Source organism: Melospiza melodia, chromosome 27 (genome assembly GCF_035770615.1).
Source record: "Melospiza melodia melodia isolate bMelMel2 chromosome 27, bMelMel2.pri, whole genome shotgun sequence".
NCBI classification, from domain to species: Eukaryota; Metazoa; Chordata; class Aves; order Passeriformes; family Passerellidae; genus Melospiza; species Melospiza melodia.
Genome location: NC_086220.1, coordinates 57,200 through 77,833, shown reverse-complemented (window position 1 = coordinate 77,833; position 20,634 = coordinate 57,200).

Here is a 20,634-nt window from a genome sequence, read left to right as displayed (position 1 = left end):
AAAAAGTTGGCATACCAGTTTTGTTTTCCAGGGAAAAGCGCCGTTGTTTGTGTTTGGGGTTCTGTGGCTGGGAGTGGCCAGCTGGCTCCTTATAATCCACGATACGCAGGATGGTTCCCAGACCAGAGGTGGCACCAGTGCCAAGTCGGGCTGGTTTGATGGTGCAAAGTGGCTCCTGCAATCTGCCATCCAGAAGCGGGGTAGCATACTTTTGTTTGCCAGGGAAACCGGCAATGCTTTGTGTCTGGGGCCTATGGCTGGGAGTGACCGGCTGGCTCCTGAAAAGCTACGATAGGCAGGATGGTGACCAGACCCATGGTGGCACCAGTGCCAAGTTGGGCTGGTTTGATAGTACCAAGCGGCTCCTGCAATCTGCCATCAAAAAGTTGGCAGGCGAGTTCTGTTTTCCAGGGAAAAGCGCCGTTGTTTTTGTTTGGGGGCCTGTGGCTGGGAGTGGCCGGCTGGCTCCTGAAAAGCTACGATAGGCAGGATGGCTACCAGACCCATGGTGGCAGCAGTGCCAAGTTGGGCTGGTTTGATAGTACCAAGTGGCTCCTGCAATCTGCCATCCAGAAGCGGGGCAGCTTACTTTTGTTTGCCAGGGAAACGGGCCGAGGTTTGTGTCTGGGGGCCTATGGCTGGGAGTGACCGGCTGGCTCCTGAAAAGCTACGATAGGCAGGATGGTTACCAGACTCATGGTGGCAGCAGTGCCAAGTTGGGCTGATTTGATAGTACCAAGCGGCTCCTGCAATCTGCCATCAAAAAGTTGGCAGGCGAGTTTTGTTTTCCAGGGAAAAGTGCCATTGTTTGTGTTTGGTGGACTGTGGCTGGGAGTGGCCGGTTGGCTCCTTAGAATCCACGATACGCAGGATGGTTCCCAGACCAGAGGTGGCACCAGTTCCAAGTCGGGCTAGTTTCATGGTGCAAAGTGGCTCCTGCAATCTGCCATCCAGAAGCGGGGTAGCTTACTTTTGTTTGCCAGGGAAACGGGCCGAGGTTTTTTCTGGGGGCCTATGGGTGGGACTCTCCGGCTGGCTTCTGAAAAGCTACGATAGGCAGGATGGTGACCAGACCCATGGTGGCACCAGTGCCAAGTTAGGCTGGTTTGATAGTACCAAGTGGCTCCTGCAATCTGCCATCAAAAAGTTGGCAGGCCAGTTTTGTTTTCCAGGGAAAAGCGCCGTTGTTTGTGTTTGGGGGCCTGTGGCTGGGAGTGGCCGGCTGGCTCCTTAGAATCCACGATACGCAGGATTGTTCCCAGACAAGAGGTGGCACCAGTGCCAAGTCGGGCTGGTTTGATGGTGCAAAGTGGCTCCTGCAATCTGCCATCAAAATGGTGGCAGGCGAATTTTGTTTTCCAGGGAAAAGCGCCGTTGTTTGTGTTTGGGGGCCTGTGGCTGGGAGTGGCCGGCTGGCTAATTAGAATCCACGATACGCAGGAGGGTTCCCAGACCAGAGGTGGCACCAGTGCCAAGTCGGGCTAGTTTGATGGTGCAAAGTGGCTCCTGCAATCTGCCATTGAAAAGTTGGCATGCCAGTTTTGTTTTCCAGGGAAAAGTGCCGTTGTTTGTGTTTGGTGGACTGTGGCTGGGAGTGGCCAGCTGGCTCCTTAGAATCCACGATACGCAGGATGGTTCCCAGACCAGAGGTGGCACCAGTTCCAAGTCGGGCTGGTTTGATGGTGCAAAGTGGCTCCTGCAATCTGCCATCCTGAAGCGGGGTAGCATACTTTTGTTTGCCAGGGAAACCGGCAGTGCTTTGTGTCTGGGGCCTATGGCTGGGAGTGACCGGCTGGCTCCTGAAAAGCTACAATAGGCAGGATGGTTACCAGACCCATGGTGGAACCAGTCCCAAGTTGGGCTGATTTGATAGTACCAAGTGGTTCCTGCAATCTGCCATCAAAAAGTTGGCAGGCCAGTTTTGTTTTCCAGGGAAAAGCGCCGTTGTTTTTGTTTGGGGGCCTGTGGCTGGGAGTAGCTGGCTGGCTCCTGAAAAGCTACGATAGGCAGGATGGCTACCAGACCCATGGTGGCAGCAGTGGCAAGTTGGGCTGGTTTGATAGTACCAAGTGGCTCCTGCAATCTGCCATCCAGAAGCGGGGCAGCTTACTTTTTTTTGCCAAGGAAACGGGCCGTGGTTTTTGTCTGGGGGCCTATGGCTGGCAGTGTCCGGCTGGCTCCTGAAATTCCATGATACGCAGCATGGTTCCCAGACCCAAGGTGGCACCAGTGCCAAGTAGGGCTGGTTTGACAGAGTCAAGCGCCTCCTGCAATCTCCCATCCAGAAGTGGGGCAGCTGAGTTTTTTTTGCCTGTGAATCGGGCCATTGTTTTTGATTGGGGTCTGTGGCCGAGAGTGGTCGGCTGGCTCCTGACAATCCACAATACGCAGGATGGTTCACAGACCCAAGGTGGCACCAGTGCCAAGTCGGGCTGGTTTGATAGTTCCAAGTGGCTCCTGCAATCTGCCATCCAGAAGCGGGGCAGCGGATTTTTGTTTGCCAGAGAAAAGGGCCGTGGTTTGTTTTTGGGGGCATATGGCTGGGAGTGGCCGGCTGGCTCCTTAAAATCCTCGATACGCAGGATGGTGACCAGAACCAAGGTGGCACCAATGCCAAGTTGTACTGTTTTTGTAGTACCAAGTGCGTCCTGCAATTTGCCATCCAGAAGAGGGGCAGTTGAGTTTTGTTTGCCAGAGAAAAGGGCCATGGTTTTTGTTTGGGTGCATATGGCTGAGAGTGGCCGGCTGGCCCCTGAAAATCCACAATAGGCAGGATGGTTCCCAGAGCCAAGGTGGCACCAGTTCCAAGTCGGGCTGGTTTGATAGTACTAAATAGCTCCTGCAATCTGCCATCCAGAAGCGGGGCAGCTTAATTTTGTTTGCCAGGGAAACGGGCCGAGGTTTGTGTCTGGGGGCCTATGGCTGGGAGTGACCGGCTGGCTCCTGAAAAGCTACGATAGGCAGGATGGTGACCAGACCCATGGTGGCACCAGTGCCAAGTTGGGCTGGTTTGATAGTACCAAGCGGCTCCTGCAATCTCCCATCAAAAAGTTGGCAGGTGAGTTCTGTTTTCCAGGGAAAAGCGCCGTTGTTTTTGTTTGGGGGCCTGGGGCTGGGAGTGGCCGGCTGGCTCCTGAAAAGCTACGATAGGCAGGATGGCTACCAGACCCATGGTGGCAGCAGTGCCAAGTTGGGCTGGTTTGATAGTACTAAGTGGCTCCTGCAATCTGCCATCCAGAAGCGGGGCAGCTTACTTTTTTTTGCCAAGGAAACGGGCCGTGGTTTTTGTCTGGGGGCCTATGGCTGGGAGTGACCGGCTCGGTCGTGAAAAGCTACGATAGGCAGGATGGTTACCAGACCCATGGTGGCACCAGTGCCAAGTTGGGCTGGTTTGATAGTACCAAGTGGCTCCTGCAATCTGCCATCTAAAAGCGGGGCAGCTGAGTTTTGCTTGCCAGAGAAAAGGGCTGTGGTATATGTTTGGGTCCTGTGGCTGGCAGTGGCCGGCTGGCTCCTGAAATTCCATGATATGCAGCATGGTTCCCAGACCCAAGGTGGCACCAGTGCCAAGTAGGGCTGGTTTGACAGCGTCAAGCGCCTCCTGCAATCTCCCATCCAGAAGTGGGGCAGCTGAGTTTTTTTTGCCTGTGAATCGGGCCCTTGTTTTTGATTGGGGTCTGTGGCCGAGAGTGGTCGGCTGGCTCCTGAAAATCCACAATACGCAGGATGGTTCACAGACCCAAGGTGGCACCAGTGCCAAGTCGGGCTGGTTTGATAGTACCAAGTGGCTCCTGCAATCTGCCATCCAGAAGCGGGGCAGCGGATTTTTGTTTGCCAGAGAAAAGGGCCGTGGTTTTTGTCTGGGGGCCTATGGCTGGGAGTGACCGGCTGGCTCCTGAAAAGCTACGATAGGCAGGATGGTGACCAGACCCATGGTGGCACCAGGGCCAAGTTGGGCTGGTTTGAAAGTACCAAGTGGCTCCTGCAATCTGCCATCAAGAAGTTGGCAGGCGAGATTTGTTTTCCAGGGAAAAGCGCCGTTGTTTGTGTTTGGGGTCCTGTGGCTGGGAGTGGCCGGCTGGCTCCTTAGAATCCACGATACGCAGGATGGTTCCCAGACCAGAGGTGGCACCAGTGCCAAGTCGGGCTGGTTTGATGGTGCAAAGTGGCTCCTGCAATCTGCCATCAAAAAGTTGGCAGGCGATTTTTGTTTTCCAGGGAAAAGCGCCGTTCTTTGTGTTTGGGGGCCTGTGGCTGGGAGTGGCCGGCTGGCTCCTTAGAATCCACGATACGCAGGATGGTTCCCAGACCAGAGGTGGCACCAGTGCCAAGTCGGCCTAGTTTGATGATGCAAAGTGGCTCCTGCAATCTGCCATTAAAATGTTGGCAGGCCAGTTTTGTTTTCCAGGGAAAAGCGCCGTTGTTTGTGTTTGGGGGCCTATGGCTAGGAGTGGCCAGCTGGCTCCTTATAATCCACGATACGCAGGATGGTTCCCAGACCCAAGGTGGCACCAGTGCCAAGTCGGGCTGGTTTGATAGTACCAAGTGGCTCCTGCAATCTGCCATCCAGAAGCGGGGCAGCGGATTTTTGTTTGCCAGAGAAAAGGGCCGTGGTTTGTTTTTGGGGGCATATGGCTGGGAGTGGCCGGCAGGCTCCTGAAAAACATCTATACGCAGGATGGTGGCCAGAGCCAAGGTGGCACCAATGCCAAGTTGTGCTGTTTTTGTAGTACCAAGTGCGTCCTGCAATTTGCCATCCAGAAGAGGGGCAGTTGAGTTTTGTTTGCGAGAGAAAAGGGCCGTGGTTTGTGTTTGAGGGCATATGGCTGAGAGTGGCCGGCTGACCCCTGAAAATCCACAATAGGCAGGATGCTTCCCAGAGCCACGGTGGCACCAGTGCCAAGTCGGGCTGGTTTGATAGTACTAAATAGCTCCTGCAATCAGCAAACCAGTAGCGGAGCAGCTTACTTTTGTTTGCCAGGGAAACGGGCCGAGGTTTTTGTCTGGGGGCCTATGGCTGGGAGTGACCGGCTGGCTCCTGAAAAGCTACGATAGGCAGGATGGTGACCAGACCCATGGTGGCACCAGTGCCAAGTTGGGCTGGTTTGATAGTACCAAGCGGCTCCTGCAATCTGCCATCAAAAAGTTGGCAGGCCAGTTTTGTTTTCCAGGGAAAAGTGCCGTTGATTTATTTGGTGGCCTGTGGCTGGGAGTGGCCGGCTGGCTCCTTAGAATCCACGATACGCAGGATGGTTCCCAGACCAGAGGTGGCACCAGTTCCAAGTCGGGCTTGTTTGATAGTACCAAGTGGCTCCTGCAATCTGCCATCTAAAAGCGGGGCAGCTGAGTTTTGCTTGCCAGAGAAAAGGGCTGTGGTATATGTTTGGGTCCTGTGGCTGGCAGTGGCCGGCTGGCTCCTGAAATTCCATGATACGCGGCATGATTCCCAGACCCAAGGTGGCACCAGTGCCAAGTAGGGCTGGTTTGACAGAGTCAAGCGCCTCCTGCAATCTCCCATCCAGAAGTGGGGCAGCTGAGTTTTCTTTGCCTGTGAATCGGGCCCTTGTTTTTGATTGGGGTCTGTGGCCGAGAGTGGTCGGCTGGCTCCTGACAATCCACAATACGCAGGATGGTTCACAAACCCAAGGTGGCACCAGTGCCAAGTCGGGCTGGTTTGATAGTTCCAAGTGGCTCCTGCAATCTGCCATCCAGAAGCGGGGCAGCGGATTTTTGTTTGCCAGAGAAAAGGGCCGTGGTTTGTTTTTGGGGGCATATGGCTGGGAGTGACCGGCTGGCTCCTGAAAATGCTCGAGACGCAGGATGGTGACCAGACCAAAGGTGGCACCAGTGCCAAGTTGTGCTGTTTTTGTAGTACCAAGTGCGTCCTGCAATTTGCCATCCAGAAGAGGAGCAGTTGAGTTTTGTTTGCCAGAGAAAAGGGCCGTGGTTTGTGTTTGAGGGCATATGGCTGAGAGTGGCCGGCTGACCCCTGAAAATCCACAATAGGCAGGATAGTTCCCAGAGCCAAGGTGGCACCAGTGCCAAGTTGGGCTGGTTTGATAGTACCAAGTGGCTCCTGCAATCTGCCATCAAAAAGTTGGCAGGCCAGTTTTGTTTTCCAGGGAAAAGCGCCGTTGTTTGTGTTTGGGGCCCGATGGCTGGGAGTGGCCGGCTGGCTCCTTAGAATCCACGATACGCAGGATGGTTCCCAGACCAGAGGTGGCACCAGTGCCAAGTTGGGCTGGTTTGATAGTACCAAGTGGCTCCTGCAATCTGCCATCAAAAAGTTGGCAGGCGAGTTTTGTTTTCCAGGGAAAAGCGCCGTTGTTTTTTGTTTGGGGGCCTGTGGCTGGGAGTGGCCGGCTGGCTAATTAGAATCCACGATACGCAGGATGGTTCCCAGACCAGAGGTGGCACCAGTGACAAGTCGGGCCAGTTTGATGGTGCAAAGAGGCCCCTGCAATCTGCCATCCAGAAGCGGGGTAGCTTACTTTTGTTTGCCAGGGAAACGGACCGAGGTTTGTGTCTGGGGGCCTATGGCTGCAAGTGACCGGCTGGCTCCTGAAAAGCAACGATAGGCAGGACGGTTAACAGACCCATGGTGGCACCAGTGCCAAGTTTGGCTGATTTGATAGTACCAAGTGGATCCTGCAATCTGCCATCAAAATGTTGGCAGGCGAGTTCTGTTTTCCAGGGAAGAGTGCCGTTGTTTGTGTTTGGGGGCCTCTGGCCGGGAATGGCCGGCTGGCTCCTTAGAATCCACGATACGCAGGATGGTTCACAGACCCAAGGTTGCACCATTGCCAATGTAGGCTGGTTTGATAGTACCAAGTGGCTCCTGCAATCTGCCATCCAGAAGCGGGGCAGCTTACTTTTGTTTGCCAGGGAAACGGGCAGAGCTTTGTGTCTTGGGCCTATGGCTGGGAGTGACCGGCTGGCTCCTGAAAAGCTACGATAGGCAGGATGGTGACCAGACCCATGGTGGCACCAGGGCCAAGTTGGGCTGGTTTGATAGTACCAAGTGGCTCCTGCAATCTGCCATCAAAAAGTTGGCAGGCCAGTTTTGTTTGCAAGAGAAGAGCGCCGTTGTTTGTGTTTGGGGGCCTGTGGCTGGGAGTGGCCGGCTGGCTCCTTAGAATCCACGATACGCAGGATGGTTCCCAGACCTGAGGTGGCACCAGTGCCAAGTCGGGCTGGTTTGATAGTACCAATTGGCTCCTGCAATCTGCCCTCCAGAAGCGGGGCAGCTTACTTTTGTTTGCCAGGGAAACGGGCCGAGGTTTGTGCTGGGGCCTATGGCTGGGAGTGACCGGCTGGCTCCTGAAAAGCTACGATAGGCAGGATGGTGACCAGACCCATGCTGGCACCAGTGCCAAGTTGGGCTGGTTTTGTAGTACCAAGTGCGTCCTGCAATTTGCCATCCAGAAGAGGGGCAGTTGAGTTTTGTTTGCCAGAGAAAATCGCCGTGGTTTTTGTTTGAGGGCATATGGCTGAGAGTGGCCAGCTGGCTCCTTAGAATCCACGATACGCAGGATGGTTCCCAGACCAGAGGTGGCACCAGTTCCAAGTCGGGCTTGTTTGATAGTACCAAGTGGCTCCTGCAATCTGCCATCAAAAATTTGGCAGTCCAGTTTTGTTTTCCAGGGGAAAGCGTCGTTGCTTGTGTTTGGGGGCCTATGATTGGGAGTGGCCGGCTGGCTAATTAGAATCCACGATACGCAGGATGGTTCCCACACCATGGTGGCACCAGGGCCAAGTTAGGCTGATTTGATAGTACCAAGCGGCTCCTGCAATCTACCATCAAAATGTTGGCAGGCGAGTTTTGTTTTCCAGGGAAAAGCGCCGTTGTTTTTTGTTTGGGGGCTTGTGGCTGGGAGTGGCCGGCTGGCTAATTAGAATCCACGATACGCAGGATGGTTCCCAGACCAGAGGTAGCACCAGTGCCAAGTCGGGCTAGTTTGATGGTGCAAAGTGGCTCCTGCAATCTGCCATCCAGAAGCGGGGTAGCTTACTTTTGTTTCCCAGGGAAACAGGCCGAGGTTTTTTCTGGGGGCCTATGGCAGGGAGTGACTGGCTGGCTCCTGAAAAGCTACGATAGGCAGGATGGTGACCAGACCCATGGTGGCACCAGTGCCAAGTTGGGCTGGTTTGATAGTACCATGTGGCTCCTGCAATCTGCCATCAAAAAGTTGGCAGGCGAGTTTTGTTTTCCAGGGAAAAGTGCCGTTGTTTGTGTTTGGGGCCCGATGGCTGGGAGTGGCCGGCTGGCTCCTTAGAATCCACGATACGCAGGATGGTTCCCAGACCAGAGGTGGCACCAGTGCCAAGTTGGGCTGGTTTGATAGTACCAAGTGGCTCCTGCAATCTGCCATCAAAAAGTTGGCAGGCGAGTTTTGTTTTCCAGGGAAAAGCGCCGTTGTTTTTTGTTTGGGGGCCTGTGGCTGGGAGTGGCCGGCTGGCTAATTAGAATCCACGATACGCAGGATGGTTCCCAGACCAGAGGTGGCACCAGTGACAAGTCGGGCCAGTTTGATGGTGCAAAGAGGCCCCTGCAATCTGCCATCCAGAAGCGGGGTAGCTTACTTTTGTTTGCCAGGGAAACGGACCGAGGTTTGTGTCTGGGGGCCTATGGCTGCAAGTGACCGGCTGGCTCCTGAAAAGCAACGATAGGCAGGACGGTTAACAGACCCATGGTGGCACCAGTGCCAAGTTTGGCTGATTTGATAGTACCAAGTGGATCCTGCAATCTGCCATCAAAATGTTGGCAGGCGAGTTCTGTTTTCCAGGGAAGAGTGCCGTTGTTTGTGTTTGGGGGCCTCTGGCCGGGAATGGCCGGCTGGCTCCTTAGAATCCACGATACGCAGGATGGTTCACAGACCCAAGGTTGCACCATTGCCAATGTAGGCTGGTTTGATAGTACCAAGTGGCTCCTGCAATCTGCCATCCAGAAGCGGGGCAGCTTACTTTTGTTTGCCAGGGAAACGGGCAGAGCTTTGTGTCTTGGGCCTATGGCTGGGAGTGACCGGCTGGCTCCTGAAAAGCTACGATAGGCAGGATGGTGACCAGACCCATGGTGGCACCAGGGCCAAGTTGGGCTGGTTTGATAGTACCAAGTGGCTCCTGCAATCTGCCATCAAAAAGTTGGCAGGCCAGTTTTGTTTGCAAGAGAAGAGCGCCGTTGTTTGTGTTTGGGGGCCTGTGGCTGGGAGTGGCCGGCTGGCTCCTTAGAATCCACGATACGCAGGATGGTTCCCAGACCTGAGGTGGCACCAGTGCCAAGTCGGGCTGGTTTGATAGTACCAATTGGCTCCTGCAATCTGCCCTCCAGAAGCGGGGCAGCTTACTTTTGTTTGCCAGGGAAACGGGCCGAGGTTTGTGCTGGGGCCTATGGCTGGGAGTGACCGGCTGGCTCCTGAAAAGCTACGATAGGCAGGATGGTGACCAGACCCATGGTGGCACCAGTGCCAAGTTGGGCTGGTTTTGTAGTACCAAGTGCGTCCTGCAATTTGCCATCCAGAAGAGGGGCAGTTGAGTTTTGTTTGCCAGAGAAAATCGCCGTGGTTTTTGTTTGAGGGCATATGGCTGAGAGTGGCCAGCTGGCTCCTTAGAATCCACGATACGCAGGATGGTTCCCAGACCAGAGGTGGCACCAGTTCCAAGTCGGGCTTGTTTGATAGTACCAAGTGGCTCCTGCAATCTGCCATCAAAAATTTGGCAGTCCAGTTTTGTTTTCCAGGGGAAAGCGTCGTTGCTTGTGTTTGGGGGCCTATGATTGGGAGTGGCCGGCTGGCTAATTAGAATCCACGATACGCAGGATGGTTCCCACACCATGGTGGCACCAGGGCCAAGTTGGGATGATTTGATAGTACCAAGCGGCTCCTGCAATCTACCATCAAAATGTTGGCAGGCGAGTTTTGTTTTCCAGGGAAAAGCGCCGTTGTTTTTTGTTTGGGGGCTTGTGGCTGGGAGTGGCCGGCTGGCTAATTAGAATCCACGATACGCAGGATGGTTCCCAGACCAGAGGTAGCACCAGTGCCAAGTCGGGCTAGTTTGATGGTGCAAAGTGGCTCCTGCAATCTGCCATCCAGAAGCGGGGTAGCTTACTTTTGTTTCCCAGGGAAACAGGCCGAGGTTTTTTCTGGGGGCCTATGGCAGGGAGTGACCGGCTGGCTCCTGAAAAGCTACGATAGGCAGGATGGTGACCAGACCCATGGTGGCACCAGTGCCAAGTTGGGCTGGTTTGATAGTACCATGTGGCTCCTGCAATCTGCCATCAAAAAGTTGGCAGGCGAGTTTTGTTTTCCAGGGAAAAGTGCCGTTGTTTGTGTTTGGGGGCCTGTGGCTGGGAGTGGCCGGCTGGCTCCTTAGAATCCACGATACGCAGGATGGTTCCCAGACCAGAGGTGGCACCAGTGCCAAGTCGGGCTGGTTTGATGGTGCAAAGTGGCTCCTGCAATCTGCCATCAAAATGTTGGCAGGCGAGTTTTGTTTTCCAGGGGAAAGCGCCGTTGTTTGTGTTTGGGGGCCTGTGGCTGGGAGTGGCCAGCTGGCTCCGTATAATCCACGATACGCAGGATGGTTCCCAGACCAGAGGTGGCACCAGTGCCAAGTCGGGCTGGTTTGATGGTGCAAAGTGGCTCCTGCAATCTGCCATCCAGAAGCGGGGTAGCATACTTTTGTTTGCCAGGGAAACCGGCAGTGCTTTGTGTCTGGGGCCTATGGCTGGGAGTGACCGGCTGGCTCCTGAAAAGCTACGATAGGCAGGATGGTGACCAGACCCATGGTGGCACCAGTGCCAAGTTGGGCTGGTTTGATAGTACCAAGTGGTTCCTGCAATCTGCCATCAAAAAGTTGGCAGGCGAGTTTTGTTTTCCAGGGAAAAGCGCCGTTGTTTGTGTTTGGGGGCCTGTGGCTGGGAGTGGCCGGCTGGCTCCTTAGAATCCACGATACGCAGGATGGTTCCCAGACCAGTGGTGGCACCAGGGCTAAGTTGGGCTGGTTTGATACCACAAAGTGGCTCCTGCAATCTGCCATCCAGAAGCGGGGCAGCTTACTTTTTTTTGCCAAGGAAAGGGGCCGTGGTTTGTTTCTGGGGGCCTATGGCTGGGAGTGACCGGCTCGGTCGTGAAAAGCTACGATAGGCAGGATGGTTACCAGACCCATGGTGGCACCAGTGCCAAGTTGGGCTGGTTTGATAGTACCAAGTGGCTCCTGCAATCTGCCATCTAAAAGCGGGGCAGCTGAGTTTTGCTTGCCAGAGAAAAGGGCTGTGGTATATGTTTGGGTCCTGTGGCTGGCAGTGGCCGGCTGGCTCCTGAAATTCCATGATACGCAGCATGGTTCCCAGACCCAAGGTGGCACCAGTGCCAAGTAGGGCTGGTTTGACAGAGTCAAGCGCCTCCTGCAATCTCCCATCCAGAAGTGGGGCAGCTGAGTTTTCTTTGCCTGTGAATCGGGCCGTTGTTTTTGATTGGGGTCTGTGGCCGAGAGTGGTCGGCTGGCTCCTGACAATCCACAATACGCAGGATGGTTCACAGACCCAAGGTGGCACCAGTGCCAAGTCGGGCTGGTTTGATAGTTCCAAGTGGCTCCTGCAATCTGCCATCCAGAAGCGGGGCAGCGGATTTTTGTTTGCCAGAGAAAAGCGCTGTGGTTTGTGTTTGAGGGCATATGGCTGAGAGTGGCCGGATGACCCCTGAAAATGCTCGATACGCAGGATGGTGACCAGACCAAAGGTGGCACCAGTGCCAAGTTGTGCTGTTTTTGTAGTACCAAGTGCGTCCTGCAATTTGCCATCCAGAAGAGGGGCAGTTGAGTTTTGTTTGCCAGAGAAAAGGGCCGTGGTTTGTGTTTGAGGGCATATGGCTGAGAGTGGCCGGCTGACCCCTGAAAATCCACAACAGGCAGGATGGTTCCCAGAGCCAAGGTGGCACCAGTGCCAAGTTGGGCTGGTTTGATAGTACCAAGTGGCTCCTGCAATCTGCCATCAAAAAGTTGGCAGGCCAGTTTTGTTTTCCAGGGAAAAGCGCCGTTGTTTGTGTTTCGGGCCCGATGGCTGGGAGTGGCCGGCTGGATCCTTAGAATCCATGATACGCAGGATGGTTCCCAGACCAGAGGTGGCACCAGTGCCAAGTTGGGCTGGTTTGATAGTACCAAGTGGCTCCTGCAATCTGCCATCAAAAAGTTGGCAGGCGAGTTTTGTTTTCCAGGGAAAAGCGCCGTTGTTTGTGTTTGGGGGCCTGTGGCTGGGAGTGGCCGGCTGGCTAATTAGAATCCACGATACGCAGGATGGTTCCCAGACCAGAGGTGGCACCAGTGACAAGTCGGGCCAGTTTGATGGTGCAAAGTGGCCCCTGCAATCTGCCATCCAGAAGCGAGGTAGCATACTTTTGTTTGCCAGGGAAACGGACCGAGGTTTGTGTCTGGGGGCCTATGGCTGCAAGTGACCGGCTGGCTCCTGAAAAGCAACGATAGGCAGGACGGTTAACAGACCCATGGTGGCACCAGTGCCAAGTTGGGCTGATTTGATAGTACCACGTGGATCCTGCAATCTGCCATCAAAAAGTTGGCAGGCGAGTTCTGTTTTCCAGGGAAGAGTACCATTGTTTGTGTTTGGGGGCCTGTGGCCGGGAATGGCCGGCTGGCTCCTTAGAATCCACGATACGCAGGATGGTTCACAGACCCAAGGTTGCACCATTGCCAAGGTAGGCTGGTTTGATAGTACCAAGTGGCTCCTGCAATCTGCCATCCAGAAGCGGGGCAGCTTACTTTTGTTTGCCAGGGAAACGGGCAGAGCTTTGTGTCTGGGGCCTATGGCTGGGAGTGACCAGCTGGCTCCTGAAAAGCTACGATAGGCAGGATGGTGACCAGACCCATGGTGGCACCAGTGCCAAGTTGGGCTGGTTTGATCGTACCAAGTGGTTCCTGCAATCTGCCATCAAAATTTGGCAGGCGAGTTTTGTTTTACAGGGAAAAGCACCGTTGTTTGTGTTTGGGGTCCTGTGGCTGGGAGTGGCCGGCTGGCTCCTTAGAATCCACGATACGCAGGATGGTTCCCAGACCAGAGGTGGCACCAGTGCCAAATCGGGCTGGTTTGATGGTGCAAAGTGGCTCCTGCAATCTGCCATCAAAATGTTGGCAGGCGAGTTTTGTTTTCCAGGAAAAGCGCCGTTGTTTGTGTTTGGGGGCCTGTGGCTGGGAGTGGCCGGCTGGCTAATTAGAATCCACGATACGCAGGATTATTCCCAGACCAGAGGTGGCACCAGTGCCAAGTCGGGCTAGTTTGATGGTGCAAAGTGTCTCCTGCAATCTGCCATTAAAAAGTTGGCAGGCCAGTTTTGTTTTCCAGGGAAAAACACCGTTGTTTGTGTTTGGGGGCCTGTGGCTGGGAGTGGCCAGCTGGCTCCGTATAATCCACGATACACAGGATGGTTCCCAGACCAGAGGTGGCACCAGTTCCAAGTCGGGCTGGTTTGATGGTGCAAAGTGGCTCCTGCAATCTGCCATCCTGAAGCGGGGTAGCATACTTTTGTTTGCCAGGGAAACCGGCAGTGCTTTGTGTCTGGGGCCTATGGCTGGGAGTGACCGGCTGGCTCCTGAAAAGCTACGATAGGCAGGATGGTGACCAGACCCATGGTGGAACCAGTGCCAAGTTGGGCTGGTTTGATAGTACCAAGTGGTTCCTGCAATCTGCCATCAAAAAGTTGGCAGGCGAGTTTTGTTTTCCAGGGAAAAGCGCCGTTGTTTGTGTTTGGGGGCCTGTGGCTGGGAGTGGCCGGCTGGCTCCTTAGAATCCACGATACGCAGGATGGTTCCCAGACCAGTGGTGGCATCAGGGCTAAGTTGGGCTGGTTTGATACCACAAAGTGGCTCCTGCAATCTGCCATCCAGAAGCGGGGCAGCTTACTTTTGTTTGCCAGGGAAACGGGCCGAGGTTTTTGTCTGGCCGCCTATGGCTGGGAGTGACCGGCTGGCTCCTGAAAAGCTACGATAGGCAGGATGGTGACCAGACCCATGGTGGCACCAGTGCCAAGTTGGGCTGGTTTGATAGTACCAAGCGGCTCCTGCAATCTGCCATCAAAAAGTTGGCAGGCGAGTTCTGTTTTCCAGGGAAAAGCGCCGTTGTTTTTGTTTGGGGGCCTGTGGCTGGGAGTGGCCGGCTGGCTCCTGAAAAGCTACGATAGGCAGGATGGCTACCAGACCCATGGTGGCACCAGTGCCAAGTTGGGCTGGTTTGATAGTACCAAGTGGCTCCTGCAATCTGCCATCCAGAGGCGGAGCAGCTTACTTTTTTTTGACAAGGAAAGGGGCCGTGGTTTTTTTCTGGGGGCCTATGGCTGGGAGTGACCGGCTCGGTCGTGAAAAGCTACGATAGGCAGGATGGTTACCAGACCCATGGTGGCACCAGTGCCAAGTTGGGCTGGTTTGATAGTACCAAGTGGCTCCTGCAATCTGCCATCTAAAAGCGGGGCAGCTGAGTTTTGCTTGCCAGAGAAAAGGGCTGTGGTATATGTTTGGGTCCTGTGGCTGGCAGTGGCCGGCTGGCTCCTGAAATTCCATGATACGTGGCATGATTCCCACACCCAAGGTGGCACCAGTGCCAAGTAGGGCTGGTTTGACAGAGTCAAGCGCCTCCTGCAATCTCCCATCCAGAAGTGGGGCAGCTGAGTTTTTTTTGCCTGTGAATCGGGCCGTTGTTTTTGATTGGGGTCTGTGGCCGAGAGTGGTCGGCTGGCTCCTGACAATCCACAATACGCAGGATGGTTCACAGACCCAAGGTGGCACCAGTGCCAAGTCGGGCTGGTTTGATAGTTCCAAGTGGCTCCTGCAATCTGCCATCCAGAAGCGGGGCAGCGGATTTTTGTTTGCCAGAGAAAAGGGCCGTGGTTTGTTTTTGGGGGCATATGGCTGGGAGTGACCGGCTGGCTCCTGAAAATGCTCGAGACGCAGGATGGTGACCAGACCAAAGGTGGCACCAGTGCCAAGTTGTGCTGTTTTTGTAGTACCAAGTGCGTCCTGCAATTTGCCATCCAGAAGAGGGGCAGTTGAGTTTTGTTTGCCAGAGAAAAGCGCCGTGGTTTGTGTTTGAGGGCATATGGCTGAGAGTGGCCGGCTGACCCCTGAAAATCCACAATAGGCAGGATGGTTCCCAGAGCCAAGGTGGCACCAGTGCCAAGTTGGGCTGGTTTGATAGTACCAAGCGGCTCCTGCAATCTGCCATCTAAAAGTTGGCAGGCCAGTTTTGTTTTCCAGGGAAAAGCGCCGTTGTTTGTGTTTGGGGCCCGATGGCTGGGAGTGGCCGGCTGGCTCCTTAGAATCCACGATACGCAGGATGGTTCCCAGACCAGAGGTGGCACTAGTGCCAAGTTGGGCTGGTTTGATGGTGAAAAGTGGCTCCTGCAATCTGCCATGAAAAAGTTGGCAGGCGAGTTTTGTTTTCCAGGGAAAAGTGCTGTTGTTTGTGTTTGGTGGACTGTGGCTGGGAGTGGCCGGCCAGCTCCTTAGAATCCACGATACGCAGGATGGTTCCCAGACCAGAGGTGGCACCAGTTCCAAGTCGGGCTGGTTTGATAGTACCAAATGGCTCCTGCAATCTGCCATCCAGAAGCGGGGCAGCATACTTTTGTTTGCCAGGGAAACAGGCCGTGGTTTGTGTCTGGGGGCCTATGGCTGGGAGTGACCGGCTGGCTCCTGAAAAGCTACGATAGGCAGGATGGTGACCAGACCCATGGTGGCACCAGTGCCAAGTTGGGCTGATTTGATAGTACCAAGCGGCTCCTGCAATCTGCCATCAAAAAGTTGGCAGGCGAGTTTTGTTTTCCAGGGAAAAGCGCCGTTGTTTGTGTTTGGGGGCCTGTGGCTGGGAGTGGACGGATGGCTAATTAGAATCCACGATACGCAGGATGGTTCCCAGACCAGAGGTGGCACCAGTGCCAAGTCGGGCTAGTTTGATGGTGCAAAGTGGCTCCTGCAATCTGCCATGAAAAATTTGGCAGGCGAGTTTTATTTTCCAGGGAAGAGTGCCGTTGTTTGTGTTTGGGGGCCTGTGCCGGGAATGGCCGGCTGGCTCCTTAGAATCCACGATACGCAGGATGGTTCCCAGACCCAAGGTTGCACCATTGCCAAGGTAGGCTGGTTTTATAGTACCAAGTGCGTCCTGTAATCTGCCATCCAGAAGTGGGGCAGCTTACTTTTGTTTGCCAGGGAAACGGGCAGAGCTTTGTGTCTGGGGACTATGGCTGGGAGTGACCGGCTTGCTCCTGAAAAGCTACGATAGGCAGGATGGTTCCCAGATCCAAGGTGGCACCAGTGCCAAGTAAGGCTGGTGGTATGATTCAAAGTGACTCCTGCAATCTGCCATCCAGAAGCGGGGCAGCTGAGTTTTTTTTGCCACAGAAAAGGTCCGTGGTTTGTTTTTGGGGCGTACTGCTGGGAATTGCCGGCTGGCTCCTTAAAATGCTCGATACGCAGGATGGTTCCCAGAGCCAAGGTGGCACCACTGCCAAGTCGGGCTCTTTTTGTAGTACCAAGTGCGTCCTGCAATTTGCCATCCAGAAGAGGGGCAGTTGCGTTTTGTTTGCCAGAGAAAAGGGCCGATGTTTGTGTTTGGGGGCATACGGCTGGGAGTGACCGGCTGGCCCCTGAAAATCTACGATACGCAGGATGGTTCCCAGATCCAAGGTGGTAGCAATACCAAGTCGGGCTGGTTTGATAGTCCCAAGTGTCTCCTGCAATCTGCCATCCAGAAGCGGGGCAGCGTAATTTTGTTTGCAAGGGAAATGGGGCGTTGTTTGTGTTTAGTGGCCTGTGGCTGGGAGTGTTCGGCTGGTTCCTGAATATGTACCATATGCAGGATGGTTTTCAGATCCAAGGTGGCACCAGTGCCGTGTTGTGCTGGTGTGATAATCCCAAGTGACTCCTGCAATCTGCCATCCAGAAGTGGGGCAGCTGATTTTTGTTTGCCAGAGAAAAGGGCCGTGGTTTGTTTTCGGGAGCATATGGCTGAGAGTGGCCTGCTGGCCCCTGAAAATCCACGATACACAGGATGGTTCCCAGATCCAAGGTGGCACCTGTGCCTAGTCGGGCTTATTTGATAGCACTAAGTAGCTCCTGCAATCTACCATCCAGAAGCGGGGCAGCTTACTTTTGTTTGCCAGGGAAACGGGCCGAGGTTTGTGTTTGGGGGCCTATGGCTGGGAGTGACCGGCTGGCTCCTGGAGAGCTACAATAGGCAGGATGGTTACCAGACCCATGGTGGCACCAGTGCCAAGTTGGGCTGGTTTGATAGTACCAAGTGGCTCCTGCAATCTGCCATCCAGAAGCAGGGCAGCTGAGTTTTGTTTGCCAGAGAAAAGGGCCGTGGTTTGTGTTTGGGGGCATATGGCTGGTTGTGGCCAGCTGGCTCCTTAAAATGCACGATATGCAAGATGGCTCCCAGACCCAAGGTGGCACCAGTGCCAAGTTGGGCTGGTTTGATAGTTCCAAGTGGCTCCTGCAATCTTCCATGATCACGTGGAGAAATACTTTCTGGTTTCAGCCTTATGCTCTTTCTTCTCTCCCTCAACTTCTCTATCACCTCTCATCTGGTTCACATGCGCTGTCTTCAAGGTCCACAGGCTACTTTTCACAGAATCTTCTGGCCTGATGAAGTAAGAATGATGAATAGAACAGAGCTGGGATCTATTTTCCAGTTTGGATAAAAGGCATTCTGCACACAAATCCAAGGAGAACGTGCTGCCCCGATGCCCAGAAAATCTTTCACTCCTGCTAGTGTTCTACGTCAACCGCAACTTAGTCTGAAAGAAAAGCTTTTTCTCTGAGAGCATCTGAGAGGTTTGCATGAAGCACTGATATCTGACATATGCAATTTTGAATAGGAGAGGAAAAAGAAAATGGCAAGAAGTTTTTCATTTTAGTGGTTTCAATTTTAATTTCCGTGCACTTTTTCAAAACTTGTCAGCTCAAATGCCCATCAACATCTTTTAGTCATCTGGAAGTCAGTATTCATATAAAATGTGCTTCAAATACAAAGAATTTCAAATTTGCACTCCAAGCTTCTATGCCTAGATTTATGATTTCCTACACATATTAGATGAAAGGAAGGCCTTTTTTACTGTGGGAGTGCTGGAACACTGGAACAGGTTGCCCAGAGAAGTTGTGGGTGTCCCATCCCTGAAAGTATTCAAGGTCACCTTGGACGGGGCTTGGAGCAGCAACAAAGGAGAAGCTTGATGGTAGAGAAACAAAGTTGGACTATAGAAGAAACTCGGATTGAAGTATAGGATCAAGTTTTCTCTCAGCTCTTGGGGTAAATTCAAAGTTGTACAAAATGACATTTATCTGTGCTATTCACTACTGTAACAGAAAGTTTCATGAAAACTGTACAGAAGATAGTAAATTTTAAAAGAGATAAGAATTACAGCATAAAATCCATGGGATCGGTTACAACATGAGACACTCTCTAAGAGAAAAATCTCTGTGTTTCAGCACTTCATCGGGGTAAGATTTCATGAAGTGCCAAAGAAGGCGGCAAAATATCATTCGGGACATTATTTACTGGAATTCAGCCTGGCCATTAGTAGGAACTGCCTTTGAACATATCATGTAGATATACCACACACACTTTCCCTTCACTGAAAAATTACTGTTTACAACAAATAAGCAATTGACGATCAAAATTGATTGAAAGCATCTTAAACATGTCAAGTATTTCATTGTAGATGATCTGTGATCCAAATGCTTCTTCCACCTTCGAGAGGGACAGAAGAATTCTTCCATATCATGATGGTTTAAAATTGTATCAACCAATGTTTTCTGCTGAAAAGATATCATCTATTTTTTTCTATTTTTGGAAGAAAATATTCCTAGACATACAACAGGTGAGAACTAAGTAATTTTAAAGAAACAAATGAAATGAAAATATTCTGTAAATAGAATGAAATGAAAAGCTGTGTTTTAAATAGGAGCTAAATATGAAACAGAATTTTTGTACCAGGCATTTGAATTACTGCACCAGCTCTTTTGCCCATCAAGAGAGGCATTTAGCATTTCAGTCTTTTCCAAGGAGTTCATGATCTGCTATGCTGATCTCTGTGTGTGCCTAGGTGTGTGTGGAGGGGGGGGCATCTGAAGGGGAGTGTGTATGTGCGCTTTACAATTGTTGTGGCAGATTCATGCCTCAGCTCCACATTTTGTTTTAAAAGGTCACACCGAGTGGATATGAAGTTTACTATCAACAAGAGATCGATTCCCAAATCATCCATTTGACTCTCCCTTATAAATCATGTGCTTTGTTGCATATTTTATCAAATATACTTTCAAGCCAGATGGAGGAAGGAGGATGTGGGAATCCCTCCATCATCTTGCAACTTTTATGTAAGTAGGTTTTCAAGAAAATCATCATTTCTCTTTTAAATATGTCTGGAACAGGCATGATGGTAGTGTCAACCTGTTGGAGTTTTTGTTGCTGGAAGAAGTTGTACAAAAGGATTGGTTTTTACATTGACCAGTTACTGAATCAAGCGCAGGCATACATTGGAAATTTAGCTGGGGGTTCCTTTTCCCAGCAGACTACTTCTAGAACGAGCTTGTACACTGAAGCTGACTCTTTTGCTCTCTTTTTGTTTCTTTCCTATTTTCTTGGCTTCTTTGCCACTATCTAGACAATTTTGGAACTTTGTTCCCAACTAAAATGGTTTCAATAGTCTGATTGTGATCATACATTTTTACAAGGAATTTTTAAAATCTTTCCTCGAGTCCAGAAAGTCAAGGACTTAGATCTTTTTCTTCCCTTATCAATATTGCCATGAAATTGATAAATAAAGACCAACTCTTTATTTTTGTTTTTAACCCACGTAGATAATTCCCATCCATTAATCCATTTTGTGGACCAATAGTTGCCATTCTGATGGAAGCTGTCACTTCTTAACAATAGGCATTCTGTGACTATGTTGACAGCACTTTGGGTGAAGATCCTAACTGGTCTTAGATATACATAGGGAGAAATTTGCTCAGCCAGTGTCGGTCTTAAGCATGCGTATCAGAAGATCTTTCTAGAGCTGGGAATTTTCCCATGAAAGGGATTCAGTTCGGGAAGAGACACTTGTGCCAGAGTTTTACATTCTTCTTGAACACTGCTTAAGGAACTTAGATGCCATGTCCATTTGGATCTCTGTCTGCACAGAACTTTGTCATGCCAGTGCTTGAAATGCATCTTGAAGAGAATTCACTAGCACAGAATGAAAGAGAGTGGAAGGGGTTGGTGGGGCTAACCAGGCCCAACCCCCCTGCCTAAACCAGGATACCTAGAGCCTCTTGCCCAGGATTCTATCTGGGTGTACTTTTAATGTCTTCAAAGATCCAGGCTCCACAATCTTTCTGGGCAGTCTGTGCCGTGGTTCAGTCACCCTGACAGTAAAGGAACATTTACTGATGTTCAAAGGCAATCTCCTGTATTTCAGTGTGTGCCCACTGCCTCTTGTCTTTTCCCTCAGCATCACTGAAAAGACACTGATTCCCTCCCCTTTGCACTATTGCTTCCATATGTATGTGTGATGCCATGTAGAGGTATGTCAAAAACCTCCCTGAAGCCCAGGCAGATAATATTCCCTTCATCTACCAGTCAAGTTGATTCAT